Genomic DNA, 15,347 nt, shown 5'->3' with positions numbered 1-15,347 from the left:
TTATAGGCACCTGCCATGGTTCCTTTGATATTACCTTGGGGTGCATCTTCCCCAAGGAAACTCAAAGAGAGCTTAAATAACTTGCCCAAGCACGTACAGATAGTTTCCAGCACCTTTAAAGCATGAATTCCCCTTAAGGGAAGAAAGAAAATGTCAATTTTATTATTTGTGTTTTCAGGGGAAGAAAATGTTATTTCCTGAGTCTACAGTGATGAAAACCTACTACATGACTATGTGAATTTCCAGTGCCTGGTAGAGAATCCTGCAACCCATTCACATTGCCTTGGGAAACCTGTTTATGTGCGTGAAAATGATTTAGGTGTATTCAAATATGGGAGGGAAAACAAAGACAATTATACGTATTTATCTCTTTAAAAGCAACGGCATAATATTAGTTTGCTTTACTTTGTTATTTTTCTTTTTTCTTTAATTTTATTTTACTTTAAGTACAGGATGTGTATTGTCTATTAATTACAATTTTTAAACACTGCATCACTCTGTATGCCTTTTCCTAGCAGGCATGTACTCATAAAGCACTTGCTTCAGTTTCATTAATTAAGAAGATGCTCAAATCCCAAAACATGTTTGGCTCTGTATATTTTAAACTAACAATTGTTTGATTGGATTTATCCGGGTAAGTACACAAACCTTCACTTCCTTTGCTAGTGCAGACCTGAGATGAAGGTGTAAGAAATCAGAGATAATGTTAAAATTAATTTGCTCCTCAAAATAATTTTTATAAGTTACTATTCACATTCTTTGACATGTGCTGGCCTTGGGGAAGACAGGGGAATGAAAACAACATTTATTTAGTTTTCACTGTGCCATGCACTTTACCTACTGAAGTTTGTAAGGCATTTTTCCTCTTCAGTCTCATTTGGTTTTTATGTGGCAATTTTGCACCTGGTACAAAGCACAGCTATGATATCAGAGGGGCCCAAGTTCAAATTCTAGCTCTAGAACTTAATAGCTTTGGGGCCTCTGACAAGTTACATAATATCTTTAAGCCTAAGTTTATTCATAAGCTGTTACAAGGAAAAAATAAAATACTATAAGTAAGCATTTAGCACAAGGCCTGACATAAACATTGCCTATATGATTGCACCAGGGCCAGGGCCAAGGGGAGGTGAGTGAGGCAAAATTTAAGGTGCAACATTTAAAGCAAACTCAATTATCAAGATACATAGTATTTTAATGCAATATTTAGAAAATCAAAATTGGACCAGGCGCAGTGACTTACGCCTGTAATCCCAGCACTTTGGAGGCCAAGGTGGGTGGATCATGAGGTCAGGTGTTCAAAACCAGCCTGATCAACATGGTGAAACCCTGACTCTACTAAAAAATGCAAAAATTAGCCGGGCGTGGTGGCACACACCTGTAATCCCAGCTACTCGGGAGGCTAAGGCAGGAGAATTTCTTGAACCCGGGAGGCGGTGGTTGCAGTGAGCCAAGATCGCACCATTGCACTCCAGACTGGGCGACAAGAGCAAAACTCCATCTAAAAAAAAAAAAAAAATCGAAATTGATGCAAAATATCCATGATTAATAAAAAATGAAAATTTTCAATAAGGACAGGGTCGATATTCCTATTTTTCTTTGCCTGGCTTCAATATGACTTGCTATGGCACTGTATACCACAACCTTATGTGAGGGGTATTGTCATTTCTTTTTTGTTGTTGAACAGAAGCTCAAGTTGTTTTTTGTTGTTTTTTTTTTGAGACGGAGTCTTGCTTTTGTTGCCTAGGCTGGGGTAGTGCAATAGCACGATCTCAGCTCACCGCAACCTCCGCCTCCCAAGCAATTCTCCTGCCTCAGCCTACCGAATAGCTGGGATTACAGGCTACCCCCACCACACCTGGCTAATTTTGCATTTTTGGTAGAGATGGGGTTTCTCCGCATTGGTCAGGCTGGTCTTGAACTCCCGACCTCAGGTGCTCTGCCCACCTCGGCCTCCCAAAGTGCTGGGATTATAGGCGTGAGCCACCATGCCTGGCCCAAGTTGTCTTTTAATTCTACCTATGAGAATAACTGTCCAATAATATACTACGTGGCAAAGAAGCCAAAACAAGAGTGTCGGTTTATGTGAAGTTTCGTTGTCTAAACTGTGGTGTCATGACTAGCTAATATAAGATAGCCCATGAATGTTTGCTGAACTAGATTGAACTGAACCAAAGTGGTAAAGACTATCTATGTATGTGTATATATATATTGGCCTATTTCCTAAGAATCGTTAGAAAGAAAAATTGTTTCAAAATCAATGTGCAATAGAATTTTCTATAATGCGTTTCCTGCCTCTGAATTGGGTTTTGGATAAATCAGTTTTATTATGAAGCTATTTTAGGATTTCTGGCCACAAACTGTTTGTAGAGAGACTTCTTTCAGACTTCACTCTTGAAAGTGTTACGTTGAGGGCTCAGCTGTATGCTATATAAATGTACCGAGGCTGAACTTGCCCTGTTATGTACAACCGCAGTTATCTAAGTTAAGACGTAAACATTATTCAAAGGATCTTCTCAATATTTTGTGCTTTCTCTGCTGCTTGTACCTTAGTTGTAGCTACTTTAAAAAAATTATTGTGAAATGGATTAGCCACCAATTAATTCATAAGCAAAACATAGTATTTGAGAGAATGAGCCTATACATGAAAAAAAAGTATTACCAAAAACAACAAAGCCAATTGTAGTTTATTCAAAACATATGAAAAATCTATAATTTCTATAAATAAAAAAGGAAAAAAGGGATTTTCTTCTTTTTTTTTTTTTTGAGACGGAGTCTCGCTCTGTCGCCGAGGCTGGAGTGCAGTGGCCAGATCTCAGCTCACTGCAAGCTCCGCCTCCCGGGTTTACGCCATTCTCCTGCCTCAGTCTCCCGAGTAGCTGGGACTACAGGCGCCCGCCACCTCGCCCGGCTAGTTTTTGTATTTTTTTTTTTAGTAGAGACGGGGTTTCACCGTGTTAGCCAGGATGGTCTCGATCTCCTGACCTCGTGGAAAAAAAGGAATTTTCTTAATTCTATATTACTATTGGCAACAAAAAACAGTCATAAAGAATAACATATTGTGTTTATTGGCTATTAACCCAAGTTTTTCGTTGGTTATTCACAGAATAGTGTCCCAAGGTCTGCACCCCACCTTTGTTCAATGTAAGATTTCTCTTATTTGATGAAACATTTTATTTTATTTTTGAGACAGAGTCTTGCTCTGTCGCCCAGGCTGGAGTGCAGTGGCGCGATCTCGGCTCACTGCAACCTCTGCCTCCCAGGTTTGAGCAATGTTCACGTCTCAGTCTCCTGAGTAGCTGAGATTACAGGTACCTGTCACCACGGCCGGCTAGCTTTTGCATTTTTAGTAGAGACAGGTTTCGCCATGTTGGCCAGGCTGGTCTCGAATTCCTATCCTCAAGCTATCCACCCATCTAGGCCTCCGGAAGTGCTGGGATTACAGGTGTGAGGCACCGTAACCGGCCCGATGAAACATTTTTAAAAAGGAAAATGGATATGGTGATAATGAAAGGAATGGTAAAATTTAGATTGAGTTACTCATTGCAAAACAATCCGTTGTGCTCTCCTTGTCTGCAGACCTACAACTGTATATAAATATGCAGACACTATTTTCCCTTATCTTAAAAACGTCCACTAGGCACTACAGATCTCTTCCCACCTTCTTTACATTGCCGAACTTCTCTAAAGAGTGACCTACACCTTTCTTGCATTTCTACAGCATCCAGTCTTTTCTTTTTTCTTTTCTTTTTTTTTTTTTTTTTTTGAGACAGAGTCTCACTCTGTCACCCAGGCTGGAGTGCAGTGGCGTGATCTTGGCTCGCTGCAAGCTCCGCCTCCCGGGGGTCACGCCATTCTCCTGCCTCAGTCTCCGGAGCAGCTGGGACTATAGGCGCCCACCCCCACGCCCGCCTAAGCTTTTGTATTTTTAGTAGAGATGTGGTTTCACCGTGTTAGCCAGGATGGTCTCGATCTCCTGACCTCATGAGCATCCAGTCCTTGCTTAACCCACAGCAATCTGATAGCTAAAAAACACTCCTGAGGGTCACCAATGACTTTCTATTCACTAAATTTTCTTGCCTTTCTGCAGGGCTTGTCCCCTGGAAACTTTCTGCCCTTGAGCCTTCTCACCTGTGTCTTCTCTGACATTGTCCTCACCCTTACATCTCTGGGTCTTCCTCATTGCTCCCGGTGGGAACCTTCTTCCTCCTCCTGGTCCCTACATATGACTATTCCTCGTGGTCCAATTCTTCAGCATTCTAGTATTGAGAATGAACAATGTGTAACACACCTCCCAGTGGATCTCAACAAACCATGGTTGAGAATTGCTGAGGACTAAACAAAGTGTTAACTCTTTGTCTATCCCAAACTCACCACGGCCTTGGCCTAACTGCTTTCTAGCCTTCTTACAAACACCACGTTGACCTACACAAGCCCTTGACCTCTACCTACCTAGAGGAGCCTGCTTACTAGCCTTACAAATGTCGTGTGTATCTCATGTTCATGACTAATGGCAGTGCAGAAACACAAGTAGAACCAGAGCCCCGCCATGGAATAAATCACTTAAACAATTCCAGCCGGGCGCGGTGACTCATGCCTGTAATCCCAGCACTTTGGGTGTCTGAGGCGGGTGGATCATGAGGTTAAGAGATGGAGACCATCCTGGCCAACATGACAAGACCTCATCTCTACTAAAAATACAAAAATTAGCTGGGCGTGGTGGCGCTCGTGCCTATAGTCCCAGCTGCTCTGGAGGCTGAGGCGGGAGAATCGCTTGAACCCGGGAGGTGGAGGTTGCAGTGAGCCGAGATCACGCCACTACACTCCAGCCTGGCTACAGAGCAAGACTCCGTCTCAAACAAACAAACAAACAACAACAACAAAAAATAAATAAATAAATTCCCACCCAGTTGGGCTGAGTGTGGCAGCTCACTCCTGTAATCCTAGCACCTGGGGATGACGAGGTGGGCGGATCACCTGAGGTCAGGAGGTCAAGACCAACCTGGCCAACATGGCAAACCCCCTCTCTGCTAAAAATAAAAAAAGTTAGTCGGGCATGGTGGTACATGTCTGTAGTACCAGCTACTCGGGAGGCTGACACAGGAGAATCACCTGAACCTGGGAGGCAGAGGTTGCAGTGAGCCAAGATCGAGCCATTGCACTCCAGCCTGGGTGACAGAGTGAGACAGTGAGACTCTGTCTCAAAAGAAAGAAAAAGAAAAACAAATTTCCATTGTGTCTAGCATAATATACTGCACAAATTATTTGTATTTAAATGACTGCTTTCTAAATAGTATTACAGCCATCGAGTTTATAGAGTTGTTCTCTTTGGTAATTTTTTTGGTAACCTTTGCAGCATAAAATAATTTGTGATAAATCATGGCTTTTTAATTGAAGTAATGCAAGAAAAACTCCATCTCCTGTAATGAGTTACAATCAAAGTGATTCTGGAAAAAATGGATATTTCATTGCAATTTAGCCTACAGAAATAGGGAAAGAGTTGGAAAGAAACTAGTGTAGGCTTAATCATTGTACATTAAAGTTTGTCCCCTTGGGATTCAAAACAAATCACTTGGAAAGAAAAAAGATAGATAAGAAGTGGGAAGTCGTGGGCCTGATTCAAGACCACATTGAAAGCCGTGTTCTTAGGAGAAATTCATGTTTTGAAATAATTATTAATACAATTATTTGTCTTATTTGCTAATTGGTATGATTTTTATAAAGGAAATGAAAGTCAGCCTAAATAGAAGGTACCGACATATGGCAAGAGCCCCTCGCCTTCCAGGTCCTCTCCTTCCCTACCTTTGAGAGTGAGGGAGTCTTGCAGCAAATGAAAAATCAAAGTTTGGTTTTGATGACCAGAAGTAAGAAGGCACTTCCTCTGTTTTATAGGTAATCCTTTCTGAGGAATATTAGGATCTACTACCACTCTCCTAGGAAGCCAGGAATGGGTGCCTTGAGGCTCTGGCACCTCCAGTAGTAGAGGGGGTAGGGTCGGTATTGGGGTGGGCGGGGAAAGGGGACAATAATAAGAAGAGGAGGAAACAAGACAGAGGGGATGTCATGTGTCCATCTGAGATGCTCTCCATATGCACTGACAGGCACCCCCATGGAGACAGGCAAGAAACATTTTGAACCTTTTTCTAGACTCTTGGTGATGGACTCTAGGTTTGAATGGGTACTTTCTGCTAACCCATGCACACCTTTCCAGATGTTGTGGCAAGTTACAGCCAGAAAGTCACTGGGACACTGAATGACAGTGTCATCACCACGACATAGGATCCAATTCAATATGTATTTACCTAGTATGCACCATGCACCAGGCAGTGAGAATCTAACCCAGAGAGGAAAGAATAATCATTGAGCTTTTGCAGCACTAAAGAGATGCTGTTAGATCAGATCTACACATCACAAGACTCAAGGCCATTACTCTCCTGGTCACAACGGCAGTGTTACATGTGTCTGTGATTATTTGGTGAATGCTTGTCAGGCTGTAAGCTCTGTTCGAGCAGAAAGTGATGTCTCTTTTTTTCATCTTCACCATTGTGTCTCAGGGCTAAGCATAGTTTCTAGCACTTGGCAGGCATCCAATAGATACTGTTGTCTGAATGAATGTTACAGATGCATTAGCGCTTTGTGAAGGGTATTAGCCCGTTTTACTGGTGAGGAAACAGTCGCAGAATACCCAAGATCACACACAAATAACAGTCTTTAATACTAACAGCCCCTAAACAATAATCCTGTGGGAGCGAGGATTCCAAAAACGCTCAGTTGATTCCACAGTTCGGGCTCTTCTACCATGTCGGGCTCCTTCCCCTGGGTTGGAAGGGCTCAGGCTCGGGGGAGACAGACAGGAGCCCCTGTGCTGGGTAAGCACCAGTGTCTGCGGAGGAGGCACGAACCAGATGAGGCGAGGCGGGCAAAGGTCGTGTACCCCTCAACTCCGCTGAAATCCCGCCCACCGAGAGGAAGAATAATTATGAGTGAATGGGTTTGCGCGTCCTGATGAGAATCCAAAATCGAGAGGAAGGTGGAAAGAGCCAGGACGCGCTGGGAGGGGATGAAGCTGATAGGAGAAGAAAGGACTGGGAAGAGGAGGGGTGTTCGCGGTTCTTTCTTGCGTCGTGTCTGCTGCGATGAGACACGATCCTGGGTCCTAACTGCAGGTGTCAAGGAGATTCAGTAAATGACACTTGGCAGCCCCGGAGGGTTCGTTCACCTGCACAGGTGGGGCGTCACCGTGGCCTAATCAAATAACTTCTCCCCAATTTGAGGTGAGGCGGGGGAGATAACTATTTTTGTGGGAAAGCGGTTTAGTAAATAAGGTATATTGGGGCTCTGGAGAGAATTGCAATGCCACCACCGTGGCTATGATCTCCATCAGGCACCATTTCAACACGTCTCCAAATCAACCATCCCTACAACAGGATTTATTTTCCAATGAGCGAAATCCCCGCCCGCCAACTCCAAGGCTCTTGGATGCGAGCTCTGTGGGAAACAGCAGCGACGAGCAGAGGCTATTTTGGGTGTGGGAACGAGGAGGGAGGAGGGGCGGCGCCGCCAGGCTGGGCGCGGGTGCGCGGGGAAAGCCTCCAGCTCGGGCTGCCACGGCAACCGCGTCCAGGCAACGCGCCCGGAAGCGGCTCGGGCGGGCGCGCGCCGCCCCGGCCCCCCCGGGAGCCGCGAACCCTGCCGGGCCGCGCGCCGGGCCAGGCGGCAGGCGCGCGCTGATTGGACGGCGCTCCCCGCGGCGCGGGCCCGCAGCCGGGCGCCCTGCTCAGCCAGCGCCAGCGGCCGCCGCACCCAACCGCGCCGGTGAGGATATGGGCAGCCGTGGCGCGCCCGCCCCGCGCGCCGGTGAGTGCCGCGCCCCGGGAACCCCGAGCGGGCGGCCTCCGGGGCTGGGCTGCGGGAGCTCCCTGGGACGGCCGGTGACCTTGGGGCAGCCGCTCAGGAGATAGGCGTAGGGGAGAGAGAGCTGCGCGTGGCCCATGTGACATGCCGCGGGCGAGAGGGTTAACTGCATGTGACGCGAAGGGCTGAAGTTGGGCACAGAGCGCAACTGGCGTTGCATTTTCGCGGGGGCTGCATGCTAGCGAACCAACCGACGCCCGAGGGACTGTTTGGGGGAGCTGGGGTGGTGCACGGATTGCCAGGGGTAAAGGCGAGTCAGCCGAGCCACGACTCAGAGTGAGTGACCTTGGGCAGGTTAACCATCTGCTCTTCCGCCTCTTCGCTTTTTCTCGTCTTTCAAAGGAGGGGCTAGGGGGTCTTTGCAGTTCCAGAATGCTGTTGTGCCATCCTACTGCGAGCTGAGAAAGAGCCCTAAAGTACGGTTCTGCAGGTACCGGAGATGCAAAGCTTGACCATGTTTATTCTAGGAGGGGTTTCCATTAATTGGCTCCTAAAGTGGCAAGAAATGTTATCGTTGTCTGGAAGATTATGGAGCAAGCAGTCGGTGGTCCGGAGAACGGCTTCTTAAGATGCACAGGTTAAAACCTCTTAGGTGCCCTAAAGACATGAACAAAATCAGGATTAATGCTCCTAAGTTCTTCTTTCCTGTAGTTAATCTAATAGGAAACTTTGTATTTGAACAGGTAAAATCAAAACCCAATCGTGGCAGGCAGCAGCAAATTAAGTGAGTCATTTCTTCAATGTGCACGAGGTTTATGTGTGTGTGTGCGCGCGTGTGTGTGTGTGTGCGTGTGTGCGCGTGCGCTCTCGTCCTCAGCTTGAAGTCTGTGTACGGCAGTGTTAGAAATTATTTCATAGGAGTAGCCAGAAATAACGCTAGAATGATTCGAATCCACAAAAGTGCAGCTCTCTCAGAAGCAGGGGCAAACATTTGCAACTTGCTTTTAAAATAAGAGTTAGGTTTGTAGAGAATAAATATTGAGAACCATCCCCAGGTTTGCACACTGTATGTGTCTTGTGTGTCCTGTCACTGAACGTGTGTGTGTGTGTGTTGGGGGGCGGGGGGGATTCCGTGGCACTTATCCTATTTTTAGCATTGACTGGTACTAAAAAAGACACTTAGGCCCCCTTCCATATCCACTGTCTATAAAGTTCCCTCTTCCACGGAGGGGAAGGGAGGAAGTACCCTCTCACACGTATCCCTGGTTGCCCCTTCTGACTTTCTACTTAAAGGCTGCCCTTGATTTTCATTCGAATCTGATTTCATCTGTATAAGAATGTGGGTTGGGAAGACACAGTTTCCAATGTTAATGAATAAGCTTCTGCAAGCTTGTTTACCTGAGGGCTTAATAACCTTTAATGTGTTACATGTTAGAAATCTGATAGCATATGGACGGAACAATCCTGAGTGCCCAGGGATTCAGCCACGAAGCCCTACCAACCCTTTAATGAACCACACCACAGGGTGCTTGGAACCCTCCTTAGTGCATTATTCAGCCTCCTCTCTCTGCAGGCCACTGGGCTGTGTCACTCCGACCTGGCTTTCAATGTCTTGTTTCTTGTATCCTGCAGCCACACTCTTGCATTTTCATTTTTTCTGTAGCTGAGCCCACCTTCTCTCCTGAGCGCCAGAGCCTGAGTGAACAACTTCCCACAGAAGAGCCTTCTCTAGTGTCCTCTGCCTCTCACCAGAGTAGGGAGGCTCTTCCACTTGCTCCTTAGTGCTGCCTGCAAACCAATGCACCATCACCAACCAAGTCTCTCGGAAGGTAGTGCTGTCTGCTTATGCCCCTACCCTCCTTCTTATCTTCTGGTCCCGACCTCAGGGCTCCTCAGAATCACCTGGGACATTTTGAAAAACTTGGTCTTTGGACTCCCTCAGATATACCAAATTAGAATCATTGGGGGCTGGGGTAGGGTGGGGGAGTAAGACCTAAAAATCCCTATTTTAAAAACAAACCCCAAAAGGAGGAACAGCAGGAGAGGATGAAGAGAAGACAGAACTCTCTGGGCAGTTCTGATGTACACCCAGGTACAGTGGGGATCTCTTCACTTAATGCTACAAAAAAGTGATAAACAAACAAAAAACGTGAGCAGCCAGCTTCATTCTCTTCTCTGCTTTGTCTTTTGCCAGGGACTTTGGGGTTTGTGTTGAAGCTCTCTTAATTCTTTGACCTTGAAGTTCCTCAACATCTATTCCTAGAGCCTCAGTGTCCACTTTGCTTCAGCTAACATCTTGGACTTGTTCAGTCTTGAGCAAGACGGAACCTTCGAGATCTTGAACTTGGACTTCAGCCTATTTAGCTGATACTACCCACATACTGCTCTGGATTTTAACCATCGCCGAGGACCCTGATCCCTTAAGCAGTTGCTGTTCCAATCCTTCAGCCCATCTGTGACTCTGTTTCTCCACTTGGGGCATGTAGGTTGCTAGCCATTTCTGTTCTGTCTGGGATCCCAGAATCCTTTGTTTCAATGTGTTGGGCTTCTCATATTCCAGTCCTCAATCCAAAATCACCCCCCTTACTTGCTTATTCTTCTCCCAGCCTGCCACATTATCCAGGAGGAAGTCACAAAGACTTTTGGACAGGTTCCATTGAAAATTTACGCTGCCTCTAATTTCACCAGATAAATTCCCACTTTACCTTCCTCAAGACCCCCAAGTGTCTTTCTCTTCCTCTCTTTGTCCTTCTTTATTTCCTCTTTCTCAAAGGAAGAAAATGTCTACAAGTCCCTTCCCCAAGATTAATCCACATGCACTCCACACTCTTCATTCTCTGGTCTTGATTCCTTCCTTCTCACCTCTTTTGGGAACTGGCTGCATTAGTTGTTCCTCTTCTCCAGTGTCTTTGGTCCTTCCCTACTCCGCCCCAGCCCTTACTCCACCATATGGGTCATCCTCCCCATAAGAAACTATGGTAGGGTCCTCGCTCTGTCCAATAGAATTTTCTGTGGTAAGAAAAATATTTTATATCTGCACTGTCTCATAGGGTGGTCACTATCCACATGTGGTTCTTCAGCACACGAAATGTGGCTAGTGTGACTGAGAACCAAGTTTTCCGTTTAGTAAATTCTAAACTAATTTAAATCCAATTGACGTAGTCAGATAGGGCCAATGGCTCTTGTATGGGGCAGCAGTGTTCTTGATCCTGCTACTCTCTGTTGAACTGTCCTCAGGTTGTCTTCTTTGTCCGCTAACCTATTCTGGTTTCACCCTCATCTTTCTGTTGAAACTGCTTCCTTGGAGGGCTCTGGCATAGGTGTCCTGGCTGCAGATCTGAGGCCTTTGCCCTGTCCTTCTTCTCCTTGGTCCCTGCCCTGCGTCTCCTGGCAGCGGTCAGCCCTTTGTGCCTCTCTCTCTCCCTGTCTCCATGACACTGGTTGTCCAGGCCTACTCGAACCTCATTTGTTTCCTTTTTCTTCCTGGCCTGTAGACACAGGGATGCTGTGAGATCCTGTCCTTGGTCTTTCTTTTCCTTTTCCTCTTCCCTTCTCCCTGCCCCAGCCTCCCCTCTGAGCCCGCAGTAGTATTTAAAGAGCACTGGGCGCTTTCCCCGCGCCTCACTGGGCGCCCTCGCCCACTTGTACTACTTCCTCTAATCCTTACTCCAACTCTGTGAGGGAGAGACTCTGATTACTCCCGTTATGTAGGTGCAGAAATTGAAGTCGAGGGAGATTTGAATAACTTAAAGAAAACACTGCTTTCAAGGAGCAGATCTGGGAAAGAGACTCCACCAGTCTGACCTTAGAGCTGCACTTTTAACCCTGTTTACTCAGGGCCCCCAGGTACCTTCAAATCTATATTTTGGGCGCTGAGCTGTCTCCCACATTTCACTCAGAATGTAATACTCAGAAGCCTGGCTGCTTTGTCCCTACCTTGTCATCCTGGCTTCTGTAATAATTTTTCCCCTTTTTAAACCTTTTACTTTGAATAATTCAAATTTATAGAAAAGTTACAATAATTGGCCAGGTACAGTGGCTCACGCCTGTAATCCCAGCACTTTGGGAGGTCAAGGTGGGTGGATCACCTGAGGTCAGGAGTTCCAGACCAGCCTGGCTAACATATAGTGAAACCCCGTCTCTACTGAAAAAATACAAAAATTAGTTGGGCATGGTAGCGAGTGCCTGTAATCCCAGCTACTCAGGAGGCTGAGGCAGGAGAATTGCTTGAACCCAGGAGGTGGAGGTTGCAGTGAGCTGAGATCGTGCCACTGCACTCCAGCCTGGGCGACAGAGCAAGACTCCGTCTCTAAAAAAAAGAAAGAAAGAAAAGTCGTAATAATTAAAATAATTCCCAACATACCTTTCAACCAAATTCTCTAAATGTTAATTTTTAACACGCTTGCTTTACCTTTCTCACTCTGTCATATTCTCTCATTCTCTGTCTCTGTGTCTGTGTGTCTATGTGTTTATGCACACACATATGTATACACACACACACACACACACATACACATATGTTGTCATTTTCCTTGAACCATTTTAGAGTAAGTTGTAGACATGGTACACCTTTGTCCTCCTAAATACTTAAGTGTATATTTCCTTTTAAAAAGGACATTTTCTTGTATAAGTGCCAAAATCGGAAAATTAGCATTAAGAGCTATTATCTAATCAACAGGCCTTATTCATGTGTCATCTATTGACCTAATAGTGTCCTTCATAGCAAAAGAGGAGAAAAAAAAGATCTTTATTGTTTTATTTTGTTTTTGAGACAGAGTCTTGCTTGGTTGCCCAGGCTGGAGCGTAATGGCACGATCTCGGCTCACTGCAGCCTCCACCTGCCTGGTTCAAGCAATTCTCCTGCCTCAGCCTCCCGAGTAGCTGGGATTACAGGCACCTGCCATCATGCCTGGCTAACTTTTGTAATTTTGTAGAGATAGGGTTTCACCATGTTGGTCCAGGATCCAATCCAGGATCTGTGTTACATTCGTTGTCATGCCTCTTTCATTTCCTCTAATCTGGGACAATTTCCCAGTGATTCTGTCTCTCGTGAACCTTGACACGTTTGAAGTGTGCAGTCCAGTTACGTAGTAGAATGCCCTGTAGCTTGGCCTTGTCTGATGTTTCTCATGAGTAGTGGAGTGTGTCCTTCTCAGTGCATTCCTTGATGACATTAGTGCCGTCATCCTCTTCTGTGTAACCAGAGCTTGAACACCTGGGGTTATTCTGACTTTCTGTTCCTTACACTCCCACATCCAGCCGGTCATTGGGTCAAGTTGAGGTGTTCCCTGCACAGTCTCCCTCCAGTCGTGCCTTCCTTTCTTCTCCTACTGTCTCTCTCCTGTTTGGGGCAGTTGTGGAGTGAAGGCCTGTGCACACTGGCCTCAATCGACTGTTCCAGCCTAATCAGCTACTGCTTAGCAACAGGAACCCAAGGGTCCCATAGTCCTCAGCAATCGGTATTTCCTCTGCTTTGCCCCCTCTCCACCCCTTCTCATGCTGCTCTGAATTCACATCATTTACCCCTTTGAATATCAGACTCAAATGCCTGTTCCTCAAATGCTTTTCCTGATGGCCCAGTTCAAACTGATCCTGCCTTCTGCCCAGTGGCACTGGCCAGCCCCTCCGTTCTTGCACAGTGGCTTGCTAATGTTATTTCCCTGCAGAATGGAAGTTCCTGCAGTGCGGGGGCTGTGTCTTGTTCAGCACTGTAGAGGCTCAATGAATATTTGTTGACTGGACTAAATTATTTGATGAAATCATTAAGCAAGTACACAGAACCACCATGGAGCTGTCTGCTAGCACGTGGTATGCGATGGTGGATGTGAGACCCATGCCTTACCCGAAGAGTCAGGTGGGTGTTGGCTCAAAATAGGATCTTTTTAGTAAAACGGTGGATAATTTGAGAAGGCATTTTCATGTTGTAAGTGGGAAAAATGATTCTTCCCTGATGACATCTTAACGTCGTGTGTATGTGTCAAGACAAAGAAAGAGCACATTTGATTTTTTTAAAAAAGAGTAGAGAAACTAACGTAGCATATTAAAAATGGCCCATCTAGTTCTTCACACGCCAAATGAGCAGCTGAATGTGAGAGGAGTAGTTTCTCCAGCTCCCTTCCTCCCTGGGAGCCCTGGAGCCACCTGCCTCCTCTGGCTGTCTGGCCTCCTGTGTCTCCTCTGCTGTCCTTCAGCACTGCCTCCCCACCTTACTCACTGTTTCTCTCCTCCCATGTTTCACTCTTTCTGTCTGTTCCTCTCTCTTAATTCTTCTACTGTTCTCCCTCTCCCTATTGACTGTTTTATTTTATTTTTTGACTTATTGGATGTGGTTTTATGTTCCATGAGTTTTTCCATATAAAAGCAGGTGATTTTTGCAAAAAGAGAAAACCCAATTGGTTTTTATGCCTTGGTGGTCTTTTGTTGACTCCCTTCCATGCTCAGTGGTTCTCGTTATTTAAAAAATGTAGTTATCAGTGATAATAAAATGGTTTATCGGAAGGAACATAATTACCTCTTTCTGGTACACCAGGAAAATTACTAGGAATGTGCTGGTTGATAAATATCAAGAAGCCTAAAATTTTCAGTTGCTGCCAAGGGAACATTGGTACTTGAGGTTGAAAATCAGATTTCAGTGTGGTGAAAACTCAGATTTCCGGGTGGCGAGCTGCTGAGCTTACTGGGAACTTCAGTCTTCCTCCTTGAAGGTGTCTGCACTTGCTGACTGGCGGTCACCCCCTGCCCCACTTCAGAACGCGTTTGTGGAGATGACATTCTCTCTGGATGAAGCAACTACAGAAGTGCAGGCAAGAGATTCTGCTGCCGTCGCTGAGTGTGGCTTAAATAAAAAGCATGTTTATGTGGGAGAGAATGTGTGGGGGTTGCTTTCGCATTATGGAATTCTTAAAATTGTTGAACCGGGAAGATGTTATTCAGAAACCCCTGGTGCCTTCAGCTTGTTTTTTTGTTTATTTCAGGTTTCTTTTTTCCCCCATTTTTAATTATCTCTGGAAAAACTCAAGAGTCCTCCCCTGCTCCTAAAATAGTTATAAAATTAATGTGCTGTACTCAGGTCGTTACTCCACGTAAAAGAGTAGAAGACTCCCATGTTAAGCAGAGAAGTCCAGCCTCCTCTCTCCGAGTGTGAGAAAAAGGGCATAGACTGGAGACTGGATCTTTCTTCTGAGCCTAAATTCTTAGCTTTTCAGCCAGCAATTCATAGAGGGTAGAACCAAAAGTCACCACTGGCATTCTGTCTGTACAAGGGTACACAGAATCGTGCCTTCCCCTCCTAGTTTAGTAGGTAGAGAGTTTACATGGGCTTTTAATAATATTTTTTCTCTTCTAGCTGTTGCACTTGGCAGATTTCTTTTTTAACATTTGGTTATGTGTCTTTTCTAATGCTAGAAGAAAAGTTGCCAAATATTGCTGTTGATTATAATAAAACAACCTAAAAGTAATGACTTCTTTTTTGGTGTGAGTGTCCGGGCATGCTGCAG

At 45.6% G+C, this 15,347-nt stretch overlaps 1 protein-coding gene across 6 annotated transcripts in view; it reads left to right on the top strand.

The window, feature by feature from the left end:
• LOC116268519 (protein FAM81A) overlaps positions 1–15,347 on the top strand; it is a 116,472-nt gene that overhangs the window by 20,248 nt on the left and 80,877 nt on the right. For 2 of the 6 annotated variants that reach the window (XM_031668592.1, XM_031668598.1), the window contains exon 1: positions 7,734–7,854. The exons of 1 other annotated variant lie outside the window; for it this stretch is intronic. The gene's annotated coding sequence lies outside the window, so the exon portion shown is untranslated. Of the gene's footprint in view, positions 1–7,732; positions 7,855–7,903; positions 8,188–8,594; positions 8,636–15,347 lie in introns of those variants that run through there. 3 more of the 6 variants (XM_031668593.1, XM_031668596.1, XM_031668594.1) reach the window with 3 other exon arrangements.

Source organism: Papio anubis, chromosome 7 (genome assembly GCF_008728515.1).
Source record: "Papio anubis isolate 15944 chromosome 7, Panubis1.0, whole genome shotgun sequence".
NCBI lineage: Eukaryota > Metazoa > Chordata > Mammalia > Primates > Cercopithecidae > Papio > Papio anubis.
This window is presented reverse-complemented; position numbering and strand designations above follow the sequence as displayed.